The sequence below is a fragment of the Arachis ipaensis genome, chromosome B3 (assembly GCF_059453495.1).
Source record: "Arachis ipaensis isolate K30076 ecotype BB chromosome B3, ASM5945349v1, whole genome shotgun sequence".
NCBI classification, from domain to species: Eukaryota; Viridiplantae; Streptophyta; class Magnoliopsida; order Fabales; family Fabaceae; genus Arachis; species Arachis ipaensis.
This window is the reverse complement of record NC_142438.1, coordinates 102,203,825-102,216,317: the sequence shown is the minus strand read 5'-3', so window position 1 is coordinate 102,216,317 and position 12,493 is coordinate 102,203,825. Positions and strand designations below refer to the sequence as shown.

The 12,493-nt window shown below is 36.4% G+C and overlaps 1 non-coding gene across 1 annotated transcript; it reads right to left on the bottom strand.

Annotated features, from left to right (window-relative positions):
* Positions 1 to 2,274: 2,274 nt before the first annotated feature.
* LOC148571832 (small nucleolar RNA R71) lies at positions 2,275 to 2,378 on the bottom strand. The gene has a single exon (XR_015880356.1). It is a non-coding gene; the product is annotated as a small nucleolar RNA R71 (small nucleolar RNA).
* Positions 2,379 to 12,493: the final 10,115 nt, after the last annotated feature.

Below are 12,493 nucleotides of genomic sequence, written 5' to 3'. Positions count from 1 at the left end.
TTCAAAAAATTTTTCAAAAATCTTTCAAAAATTTCTCCTTTGTTTTCGAAAAAATTTTAAAATAAAAATGTTTTCAAAAATATATTTTTTCTTCAGAATTTTTAAGAATGAATTCTAGTGTTTCATGAAGCATGTTGAAGCCTGGCTAGCTGTAAAGCCATGTCTGACCCTTCTGGGTAGGGAATGTCAGGCGTGTCATGTCTGAGTTACATACTAAAGCTTGGCTGGCTATTAAGCCAAGCCTGACCCTTTGATTGGAGCTTTAGACTAAAGAGCATAAGATTCCTGGAATTCATATTAAAAATTTTGGAATCCTTATTTTTCTTTTTCCAAATGATTTTCGAAAAAAAAATTAATTAAAAGAAAATAAAAAAAAAATCATAAAATCATAAAAATAAAAAAAATATTTTGTATTTCTTGTTTGAGTCTTGAGTCAGATTTAAAGTTTGGTGTCAATTGCATATTCATCTTGCATTTTTCGAAAATTCATGCATTCATTGTGTTCTTCATGATCTTCAAGTTGTTCTTGGCAAGTCTTCTTGTTTGATCTTGATGTTTTCATGTTTTGTATCTTTTCTTATTTTTCATGTGCATTTTTGCATCCATAGAGTCTAAACATGAAAGATTTCTAAGTTTGGTGTCTTGCATGTTTTCTTTGCATTAAAAATTTTTCAAAAATAAGTTCTTGATGTTCATCATGATCTTCAAAGTGTTCTTGGTGTTCATCTTGACATTCATAGCATTCTTGCATGCATTCATTGTTTTGATCCAAAATTTTCATGCATTGAGTCTTTTTCATGTTTTTCCCTCTCATCATTAAAAATTCAAAAAAATAAAAAAAAATCTCTCCCTTTTTCACTCATAAATTTCGAAAATTTGAGTTGACTTTTTCAAAAATTTTTAAAATCTAGTTGTTTTTATGAGTCAAATCAAATTTTCAATTTAAAAATCTTATCTTTTTCAAAATCTTTTTCAAAAATCAAATCTTTTTCATTTTTCTTAGTTATTTTCGAAAATTTTAAAATATTTTTCAAAAATCTTTTTCTTATATTTATCACATAATTTTCGAAAATAACATCATCAATTAATGTTTTGATTCAAAAATTTCAAGTTTGTTAATTACTTGTTAAGAAAGATTCAAACTTTAAGTTCTAGAATCATATCTTGGGATTTCTTGTGAATCAAGTCATTAATTGTGATTTTAAAAATCAAACCTTTTTCAAAACTAATTTTAATCATATCTTTTTCAAAAACTTGATTTCAAAATATCTTTTCTAACTTCCTAACTCCTTATCTTTTCAAAATTTGTTTCAACTAACTAACTAACTTTTTGTTTGTTTCTTATCTTTTTCAAAACTACCTAACTAACTCTCTCTCTCTCTCTAATTTTCGAAAATATCTTCCCTCTTTTTCAAAATTTCTTTTTAATTAACTAGTTATTTTCATTTTTGATTTTAAATTTCGAAAATTACTAACCTTTTTCAAAAACTATTTTCGAAAATCACTAACTCTTTTTCAAAAATAATTTTCGAAAATTCCCTGTCTCTCTCATCTCCTTCTATTCATTTATTCATCTACTAACACTTCTCTTCATCTCACATCTCTGCTCTCCTCACCCTTGTGTTTCTTTCTTTACATTACATTCTTTTCTTCTTCTTTTCTTCTACTCACACAGGGACCTCTATACTGTGGTAAAAAAGGATCCCTATTATTATTATTTTTCTGTTCCCTCTTTTTCATATGAGCAGGAGCAAGGACAAGAACATTCTTGTTAAAGTAGATCCAGAACTTGAAAGGACTCTGAAGAGGAAACTAAAAGAAGCTAAATTACAACAAGCCAGCAAGCACCTTTCAGAAATTTTCGAACAGGAAGAGGAGATAGCAGCCGAAAATAATAATAATGCAAGGAGGATGCTGGGTGACTTTACTGCACCTAATTCCAATTTACATGGAAGAAGCATCTCCATTCCTGCCATTGGAGCAAACAATTTTGAGCTGAAACCTCAATTAGTTTCTCTGATGTAGCAGAACTGCAAGTTTTATGGACTTCCATCTGAAGATCCTTTTCAGTTCTTAACTGAATTCTTGCAGATATGTGATACTGTTAAGACTAATGGAGTAGATCCTGAAGTCTACAGGCTCATGCTTTTCCCTTTTGCTGTAAGAGACAGAGCTAGAATATGGTTGGACTCTCAACCTAAGGATAGCCTGAACTTTTGGGATAAGCTGGTCAAGGCTTTCTTAGCCAAGTTCTTTCCTCCTCAAAAGCTGAGTAAGCTTAGAGTGGATGTTCAAACTTTCAAACAGAAAGAAGGTGAATCCCTCTATGAAGCTTGGGAGAGATACAAAGAACTGACCAAAAAGTGTCATTCTGACATGCTTTCAGAATGGACCATCCTGGATATATTCTATGATGGTCTGTCTGAATTAGCTAAGATGTCATTGGATACTTCTGCAGGTGGATCCATTCACCTAAAGAAAACGCCTGCAGAAGCTCAAGAACTCATTGACATGGATGCTAATAACCAGTTCATGTACACTTCTAAGAGGAATCCTGTGAGTAATGGGACGCCTATGAAGAAGGGAGTTCTTGAAATTGATACTCTGAATGGCATATTGGCTTAGAATAAAATATTGACTCAGCAAGTCAATATGATTTCTCAGAGTCTGAATGGAATGCAAGCTGCATCCAACAGTACTCAAGAGGCATCTTCTGAAGAAGAAGCTTATGATCCTGAAAACCCTGCAATAGCAGAGGTAAATTATATGGGTGAACCTTTTGGAAACACCTATAACCCATCATGGAGAAATCATCCAAATTTCTCATGGAAGGATCAAAAGCCTCAACAAGGCTTTAATAATGGTGGAAGAAATAGGTTTAACAATAGTAAACCTTTTCCATCATCCACTCAGCAACAGACAGAGAACTCTGAACAAAATACCTCTAATTTAGCAAACTTAGTCTCTGATCTATCTAAGGCCACTGTGAGTTTCATGAATGAAACAAGGTCATCCATTAGAAATTTGGAGGCACAAGTGGGCCAGCTGAGTAAAAAGATCACTGAAATCCCTCCTAGTACTCTCCCAAGCAATACAGAAGAAAATCCGAAAGGAGAGTGCAAGGCCATTGAATTAATCACCATGGCCAAACCTGTGAAGGAAGGAGAGGACGTGAATCCCAAGGAGGAAGACCTCCTGGGACGTCCAGTGATCAATAAGGAGCTTCCCTTTGAGGAACCAAAGGAATCTGAGACTCATCTAGAGACCATAGAGATTCCATTGAACCTCCTTATGCCCTTCATGAGCTCTGACGAGTATTCATCTTCTGAAGAGAATGAGGATGTTACTGAAGAGCAAGTTACCAAGTACCTTGGTGCAATCATGAAGCTGAATGCCAAATTATTTGGTATTGAGACTTGGGAAGATGAACCTCCCTTGTTCACCAATGAACTAAGTGATATGGATCAACTGACATTGCCTCAGAAGAAACAGGATCCTGGAAAGTTCGTAATACCTTGTACCATAGGCAACATGATCTTTGAAAAGGCTCTGTGTGACCTTGGTTCAGGGATAAACCTCATGCCTCTCTCTGTAATAGAGAAACTGGAAATCTTTGGGGTGCAAGCCACTAAAATCTCATTAGAGATGGCAGACAATTCAAGAAAACAGGCTTATGGACAAGTAGAGGACGTGTTAGTAAAGGTTGAAGGCCTTTACATCCCTGCTAATTTCATAGTCCTAGATACTAGGAAGGATGAGGATGAATTCATCATCCTTGGAAGATCCTTCCTAGCCACAGCAAGAGCTGTGATTGATGTTGACAGGGGTGAATTAGTCCTTCAATTGAATGGGGACTCCCTTGTGTTTACAACTCGAGGTCATCCTTCTGTAAACATAGAGAGGAAGCATAAAAAGCTTCTCTCACTGCAGAGTCAACCAGAGCCCCCACAGTCAAACTTTAAGTTTGATGTTGGGAGGCCACAACCAAACTCTAAGTTTGGTGTTGAACTCCCATATTCAAACTCTAAGTTTGGTGTTGGAGAGTCTCAACAATGCTCTAAACATCTATGAGGCTCCATGAGAGCCCACTGTCAAGCTATTGACATTAAAGAAGCGCTTGTTGGGAGGCAACCCAATTTTTATTTATCTAATTCTATTTTTCTTGTTCTTTCATGTTTTATTAAGTTCATGATCATGTGGAGTCACAAATAAATATAAAAATTGAAAATGGAATAAAAAACAGCAGAAGAAAAATCACACCCTGGAGGAAGACCTTACTGGCATTTAAACGCCAGAACAGAGCATGGTTCTGGCGCTGAACGCCCAAAATGGGCAGCATCTGGGCGTTTGAACGCCAGAATTGCACCCTGGAGAAAAGCTGGCGCTGAACGCCCAGAACAAGCATGGTTCTGGCGTTCAAAGCCAGAAATGGGCAACAAATGGGCGTTCAACGCCCAGAACAAGCACCAATCTGGCGCTGAACGCCCAGAGTTGTGTGCAAGGGCATTTTGCATGCCTAATTGGGTGCAAGGTTGTAAATCCTTGAACACCTCAGGATCTGTGGACCCCACAGGATCCCCACCTACCTCCACTCACTTCTTCTCACCCCTCTTTCACACAATCCCATAAACACTCTTCCCCAAAACTCTTCACCAATCACCTCAATCTCTCTTTCCTATCACCACTTCACCACTCACATCCACCCACTATTCCCCATAAACCTACCTCATGAACACCACCTACCTTCAAAATTCAAAATCAATTTCCCACCCAAACCCACCCTATATGGCCGAAACCTTACCCCCTTCCTTCCCTATATATAGCCCTCCATTCTTCTTCAAATTCACACAACAAAACCCTCTCTTCCCCTTCTTGACCGAAACACATTTCTCTCTCCCTCTCCTCAATTTCTTCTTCTTCTTCATCTATTCTTTCTTTTCTTGCCCGAGGGCGAGCAAAATTCTAAGTTTGGTGTGGTAAAAGCATAAGCTTTTTGTTTTTCCATTACCATTGATGGCACCTAAGACCGGAGAATCCTCTAGAAAAGGGAAAGGAAAGACAAAAGCTTCTACCTCCGAGTCATGGGAGATGGAAAGATTCATCTCCAAAGCTCATCAAGACCACTTCTATGATGTTGTGGCCAAGAAGAAGGTGATCCCTGAGGTCCCTTTCAAGCTCAAGAAGAATGAGTTTCCGGAGATCCGACATGAAATCCAAAGAAGAGGTTGGGAAGTTCTAACAAAACCCATCCAACAAGTCGGCATCCTAATGATTCAAGAGTTCTATGCCAATGCATGGATCACTAGGAACCATGATCAAAGTAAGAACACGGACCCAAAGAATTATATCACCATGGTTCGGGGGAAATACTTAGATTTTAGTCCGAAAAATGTAAGGTTGGCGTTTAACTTGCCTATGATGCAAGGAGATGCACGTCCCTACACTAGAAGGGTCAACTTTAATCAAAGGTTGGACCAAGTCCTCATAGACATATGTATGGAAGGAGCTCAATGGAAGATTGACTCCAAAGGCAAGCCGGTTCAACTAAGAAAACTGGACCTCAAGCCTGTAGCTAGAGGATGGTTAGAGTTCATACAATGCTCCATCATCCCCACTAGACACCGATCCGAAGTTACTGTGGATCGGGCCATCATGATTTATAGCATCATGATTGGAGAGGAAGTAGAAGTTCATGAAGTCATCTCCCTTGAACTCTACAAAATAGCCGAAAAGTCCTCCCCCATGGCAAGGCTAGCTTTACCTCATCTTATTCGCCATCTATGTTACTCAACTGGAGCTTTCATAGAAGGAGACATTCCCATTGAGGAAGAGAAGCCCATCACTAAGAAAAGGATGGAGCAAGCAAGAGAGCCCATTCATGGAGCTCAAGAGGCGCAGGAAGCTCATCACCATGAGATCACGGAGATTCCTCAAATGCATTTTCCTCCACAAAACTATTGGGAGAAATTCAACACCTCCCTAGGAGAATTAAGTTCCAACGTGGGACAACTAAGGGTGGAACATCAAGAGCACTCCATCATCCTTCATGAAATTAGAGAAGATCAAAAAGCAATGAGGGAGGAGCAACAAAGACAAGGAAGAGACATAGAAGAGCTCAAGGACATCATTGGTTCCTCAAGAAGAAAACGCCACCATCACTAAGGTGGACTCATTCCTTGTTCTTACATTCTCTATTTTTTGTTTTCTATGTTAAGTGCTTATCCATGTTTGTGTCTTATTACATAATCATTAGTAGTTAGTAACTATGTCTTAAAGTTATGAATGTCCTATGAATCCATCACATCTCTTAAATAAAAAATATTTTAATTCAAAAGAACAAGAAGTACATGAGTTTCGAATTTATCCTTGAACTTAGTTTAATTATATTGATGTGGTGACAATGCTTCTTGTTTTCTGAATGTATGCTTGAACAGTGCATATGTCTTTTGAAGTTGTTGTTTAAGAATGTTAAATATGTTGGCTCTTAAAAGAATGATGATAAGGAGACATGTTATTTGATAATCTGAAAAATCATGAAAATGATTCTTGAAGCAAGAAAAAGCAGCAAAGAACAAAGCTTGCAGAAAAAAAAATAAGCGAAAAAAAATTTAGAAAGAAAAAGAAAAAGCAAGTAGAAAAAGCCAAAAGCTCTTAAAACCAAGAGACAAGAGCAAAAAGCCAGTAACCCTTAAAACCAAAAGGCAAGGGCAAATAAAAAGGATCCCAAGGCTTTGAGCATCAGTGGATAGGAGGGCCTAAGGGAATAAAATCCTGGTCTAAGCGGCTAAACCAAGCTGTCCCTAACCATGTGCTTGTGGCGTGAAGGTGTCAAGTGAAAACTTGAGACTGAGCGGTTAAAGTCAAGGTCCAAAGCAAAAAAAGAGTGTGCTTAAGAACCCTGGACACCTCTAATTGGGAACTTTAGCAAAGCTGAGTCACAATCTGAAAAGGTTCACCCAATTATGTGTCTGTGGCATTTATGTATCCGGTGGTAATACTGGAAAACAAAGTGCTTAGGGCCACGGCCAAGACTCATAAAATAGTTGTGTTCAAGAATCATCATACTGAACTAGGAGAGTCAATAACACTATCTGAACTCTGAGTTCCTATAGAAGCCAATCATTCTGAACTTCAATGGATAAAGTGAGATGCCAAAACTATTCAAGAGGCAAAAAGCTACAAGTCCCGCTCATCTGATTGGAGCTATGTTTCATTGATAGTTTGGAATTTATAGTATATTCTCTTCTTTTTATCCTATTTGATTTTCAGTTGCTTGGGGACAAGCAACAATTTAAGTTTGGTGTTGTGATGAGCGGATAATTTATACGCTTTTTGGCATTGTTTTTAGTATGTTTTTAGTAGAATCTAGTTACTTTTAGGGATGTTTTTATTAGTTTTTATGTTAAATTCACATTTCTGGACTTTACTATGAGTTTGTGTATTTTTCTGTGATTTTAGGTATTTTCTGGCTGAAATCGAGGGACTTGAGCAAAAATCAGATTCAGAGGTTGAAGAAGGACTGCTGATGCTGTTGGATTCTGACCTCCCTGCACTCAAAGTGGATTTTCTGGAACTACAGAACTCAAAATGGCGCGCTTCCAATTGCGTTGGAAAGTAGACATCAGGGGCTTTCCAGCAATATATAATAATTTATACTTTGGCCGAGTTTAGATGACGTAAAAGGGCGTTGAACGCCAGTTCTACGCTGCTGTCTGGAGTTAAACGCCAGAAACACGTCACAAGCCAGAGTTGAACGCCAGAAATACGTTACAAACTGGCGTTCAACTCCAAGAATGACCTCTACACGTGTAACATTCAAGCTCAGCCCAAGCACACACCAAGTGGGCCCCGGAAGTGGATTTATGCAACAATTACTTACTTCTGTAAACCCTACGTTGAAAATAGGACTTTGGAAGATCTTGGATTGTATTTTTGATCCTGTGATCTCGTTTTGGGGGCTGGCCATTCGGCCATGCCTGGACCTTTCACTTATGTATTTTCAACGCTAGAGTTTCTACACTCCATAGATTAAGGTGTGGAGCTTTGCTGTTCCTCAAAGATTAATGCAAAGTACTACTACTTTTCTATTCAATTCAACTTATTTCGCTTCTAAGATATTCATTCACACTTCAACCTGAATGTGATGAACGTGACAATCATCATCATTCCCTATGAACGCGTGCCTGACAACCACTTCCGTTCTACCTGAGATTGAATGAGTATCTCTTGGATCTCTTAATCAGAATCTTCGTGGTATAAGCTAGATTGATGGCGGCATTCATGAGAGTCCGGAAAGTCTAAACCTTGTCTGTGGTATTCTGAGTAGGACTCTGGGATTGAATGACTGTGACGAACTTTAAACTCGCGAGTGCTGGGCGTAGTGACAGACGCAAAAGGAGGGTGAATCCTATTCCAGTATGATCGAGAACCTCAGATGATTTGCCGTGCTGTGACAGAGCATTTGGACCATTTTCATAAGAGGATGGATTGCATCCATTGGCAAGGGTGATGCCTCCAGACGATTAACCATGCAGTGACAGCGCATCGGACCATTTTCCAGAGAGGATAAAAAGTAGCCATTGACAACGGTGATGTCCTTACATAAAGCCAGCCATGGAAAGAAGTAGGATTGATTGGATGAAGACAGCAGGAAAGCAGAGGTTCAGAGGAACGAAAACATCTCTATGCGCTTATCTGAAATTCTCACCAATGATTTACATAAGTATTTCTATCCTTATTTTATTATTTATTTTCGAAAACTCCATAACTATTTTATATCCGCCTGACTGAGATTTACAAGGTGACCATAGCTTGCGTCATACCAACAATCTCCGTGGGATCGACCCTTACTCACGTAAGCTTTATTACTTGGACGACCCAGTGCACTTGCTGGTTAGTTGTATCGAAGTTGTGAATGAAAAACAATTTATTAAGACGTGCGTACAGAGTTTCTTGCGCCGTTACCTGAGATCACAATTTCGTGCACCAACTCTCTTTTTAGATTCTCTTCTGTATTGCTTGGGAGAGTACTAGGAGGGAGTTCAGTAACTCTTTAACTCAGCTGACCCACTTGTACCTCCAAATTTCTAATGGAGGACCTTGCTTCAGTCATGAAGTTGAGAGTGGTCTTAGATAGATCAGAAACTACAGTTGCTAAGTTAGAGTGGCTCTACTTAGAATTCTCTGTCTATTGCTGAGAAGATGATGGAAAAGGTTTGCTATTGCCAAACCTGTTTCTTCCACCATTATTATTATTGAAGCCTTGATTAGGCTTCTATTGATCCTTCCATGAGAGATTAGGATGATTCCTCCATGAAGGATTGTAAGTGTTTCTATAGGATTCTCCCATGTAATTCACCTCCTCCATTGCAGGATTCTCAGGGTCATAAGCTTCTTCTTCAGAGGAAGCTTCCTTAGTACTGCCTGATGCAGCTTGCATTCCAGACAGACTCTGAGAAATCATATTGACTTGCTGAGTCAATTTTGTTCTGAGCCAATATGACATTCAGAGTATCACTCTCCAGAACTCTTTTCTTCTGAGTTATCCCATTATTCACAGGATTCTTTTTAGAAGTATACATGAACTGGTTATTTGTAACTATTTTAGTGAGTTCCTGGGCTTCTGCAGTCGTCTTCTTCAGATGAAGAGATCCACTAGCAGAGTGATCCAATGACATCTTAGACAGTTCAGACAGACCATCATATAATATACATATGATGCTCCATTCTGAAAACATGTCAGAAGGACACCTTTTGATCAATTGCTTGTATCTTTCCCAAGCATCATAGAGGGATTCACCTTCCTTCTGTCTGAAGGTTTGGACTTTCACTCTAGGCTTACTCAACTTTTGAGGTGGAAAGAATTTGGCCAAGAAAGCATTGACCAACTTTTCCCAAGAGTTTAGGCTATCTTTAGGTTGTGAGTCCAACCATGTCCTAGCTCTGTCTCTTACAGCAAAGGGAAAAAGCATAAGTCTGTAGACCTCAAGATTAACCCTATTGGTCTTAATAGTGTCACAGATTTGCAAGAATTCAGCTAAGAACTGATGAGGATCTTCCAATGGAAGTCCATGAAACTTGTAATTCTGCTGCATCAGAGAAACTAATTGAGGCTTGAGCTCAAAGTTGTTTGCTCCAATTGCAGGAATTGAGATGCTCCTTCCACAGAAGTCAGAAGAGGGTGTAATAAAGTCACCAAGTATCTTCCTTGCATCTCTACCATTGTTGTTGGGTTTGGACATCTCTTCTTCTTTTACGAAAAATTCTGTCAAGTTTTCTCCAGAGTGTTGTGCTTTAGCTTCTTTTAGCTTCCTCTTTAGAGTCCTTTCAGGTTCCAGATCAGCTTCAATAAGAATGTTCTTATCCTTTCTCCTGCTCTTATGAAAAAGAAGAGAACAGAGAAGAATAGGAATTCTCTATGTCACAATATAGAGATTCCTTTATGTGAGTAGAAGAATAGAAGAGTAGAATGAAGAAGGGCGGAGATGAAGAATTCGAACACAGAGAGGGAGAGAGGGTTCGAATTATAAGAAGAAGAGAAGTGTTAGTAAATAAATAATTAAATAGAAAGAGATGAGAGAGAGAAAATTCGAATTTTAAATTAAAATAAAAGAAAAATATTTTTGTTTTTATTTTAATTATTAGTTATAATTCGAAATTTAAGATAGAAAATAAATTAAAATTAGAAAAAATTTTTTGAAAAAGTGGTTAGTGATTTTCGAAAATTGGAGAGAGAAAAGTAATTAGGTGGTTTTAAAAAAGATATGATTGAAATAGAAAACTTTTAAAATCAAACAAAAAGTTAAGTAGTTAATTGAAAAAGATTTGAAAATCAATTTTGAAAAGATAAGAAGTTGGAAAAGATTTTGAAATTAAGTTTTGAAAAAGATATGATTGAAAAAAGATTTGAAAAGGAAATTAAAAAGATTTGATTTTGAAAATTAAAGTTGATTACTTGACTAACAAGAAACTAAAAGATATGATTTTAGAATTTAAAGATTGATCCTTTCTTAATAGGCAAGTAACAACTTGAAATTTTTGAATCAAAACATTAAATGTTAGCATTAATTTCGAAAATATGAAATAAAAATAAGAAAAAGATTTTGAAAATCAAATTTTTAGAATTTTCGAAAATATTGAAAAAAATAAAAAAGATTTGATTTTTGAAAAAGATTTTAAAAATATGGAATTTTTAAATTGAAAATTTGACTTGACTAATAAGAAACAATTAAATTTTAAAACTTTACGACTAAATCAATCTAAAATTTCGAAAATTATGAGCAAAATAAGGGAAAGATATTTTTTTATTTTTGAATTTTTAATGAGGAGAGAGAAAAACAAAAAAATGATGTAAAACACAAGAAATTAAGATCAAAACTAATAATGCATGCAAGAACACTTTGAAGATCATGATGAACATCAAGAACTTATTTTTGAAAATTTTTAAGAAAAAAAAACATGCAAGACACCAAACTTAAAAATTTTTAAACTTTAGACACTAATAATTCAAGAATGCATATGAAAAACAAGAAAAGACACCAAACAAGAAAATGCAAAGATCAAATAAAGAAATTCATCAAGAACAACTTGAAGATCATGAAGAACAATTCCATGCATGGATTTTCGAAAACTTTAAAGAAAATTAAAAATATGCAATTGACACCAAACTTAAAATTTGACACTAGACTCAAACAAAAAACATAAATTTTTGGTTTTTATGGTTTTATTAATTTTTTTGTATTTTTCGAAAGTTATCTGGAAAAAAGAAAAATAAGGATTTCAAAATTTTATAAGAATTCCAAGAATCATGCAATATTAGTCTAAACCTTTAGTCTAAAAAGATTAGACATGGCTAGCCAAGCTTCAGCAGGATATTACATACAACAGCTAAATTGATGAGAAAGACAAAGAAGCTCTTCTAAGGATAAGTGAAACATCGGTCCAAAAGATTAGACATGGCTTAACAGCCAGCCAGGATTCAACATATCTCATGAAACTCTAGAATTCATTCTTAAAAATTCTGAAGAACATATATTTTTATTATTATTAAAATTTTTTTTGAAATTTTTTCGAAAATAAAAAGAATAAAAACAAAAAGCTTAAAATTAAAATAAAATTACCTAACCTGAGCAACAAGATGAACCGTCAGTTGTCCAAACTCGAACAATCCTCGGCAACGGCTCCAAAAACTTTGTGCACAAAATTGTGATCTCAACTGCGCCAACAACTTGGTACGCACGATCGTAATCTCAACTATTTTTCACAACTCCGCACAACTAACCAGCAAGTACATTGGGTCATCCAAGTAATAAACCTTACGTGAGTAAGGGTCGATTGATAAACCCCGATTTTGTGATTTATCTTGTGCTTATTTTGGGGGATTTTGTCACTTTTTCTCGCATTTATTCAATGAAATAGCATGGTTTTGTAATTCTCCCTTGAATTTTGCTTAAGTGTAAAAACATGCTTTTTAGGCCCTAAATTGGTGATTTTA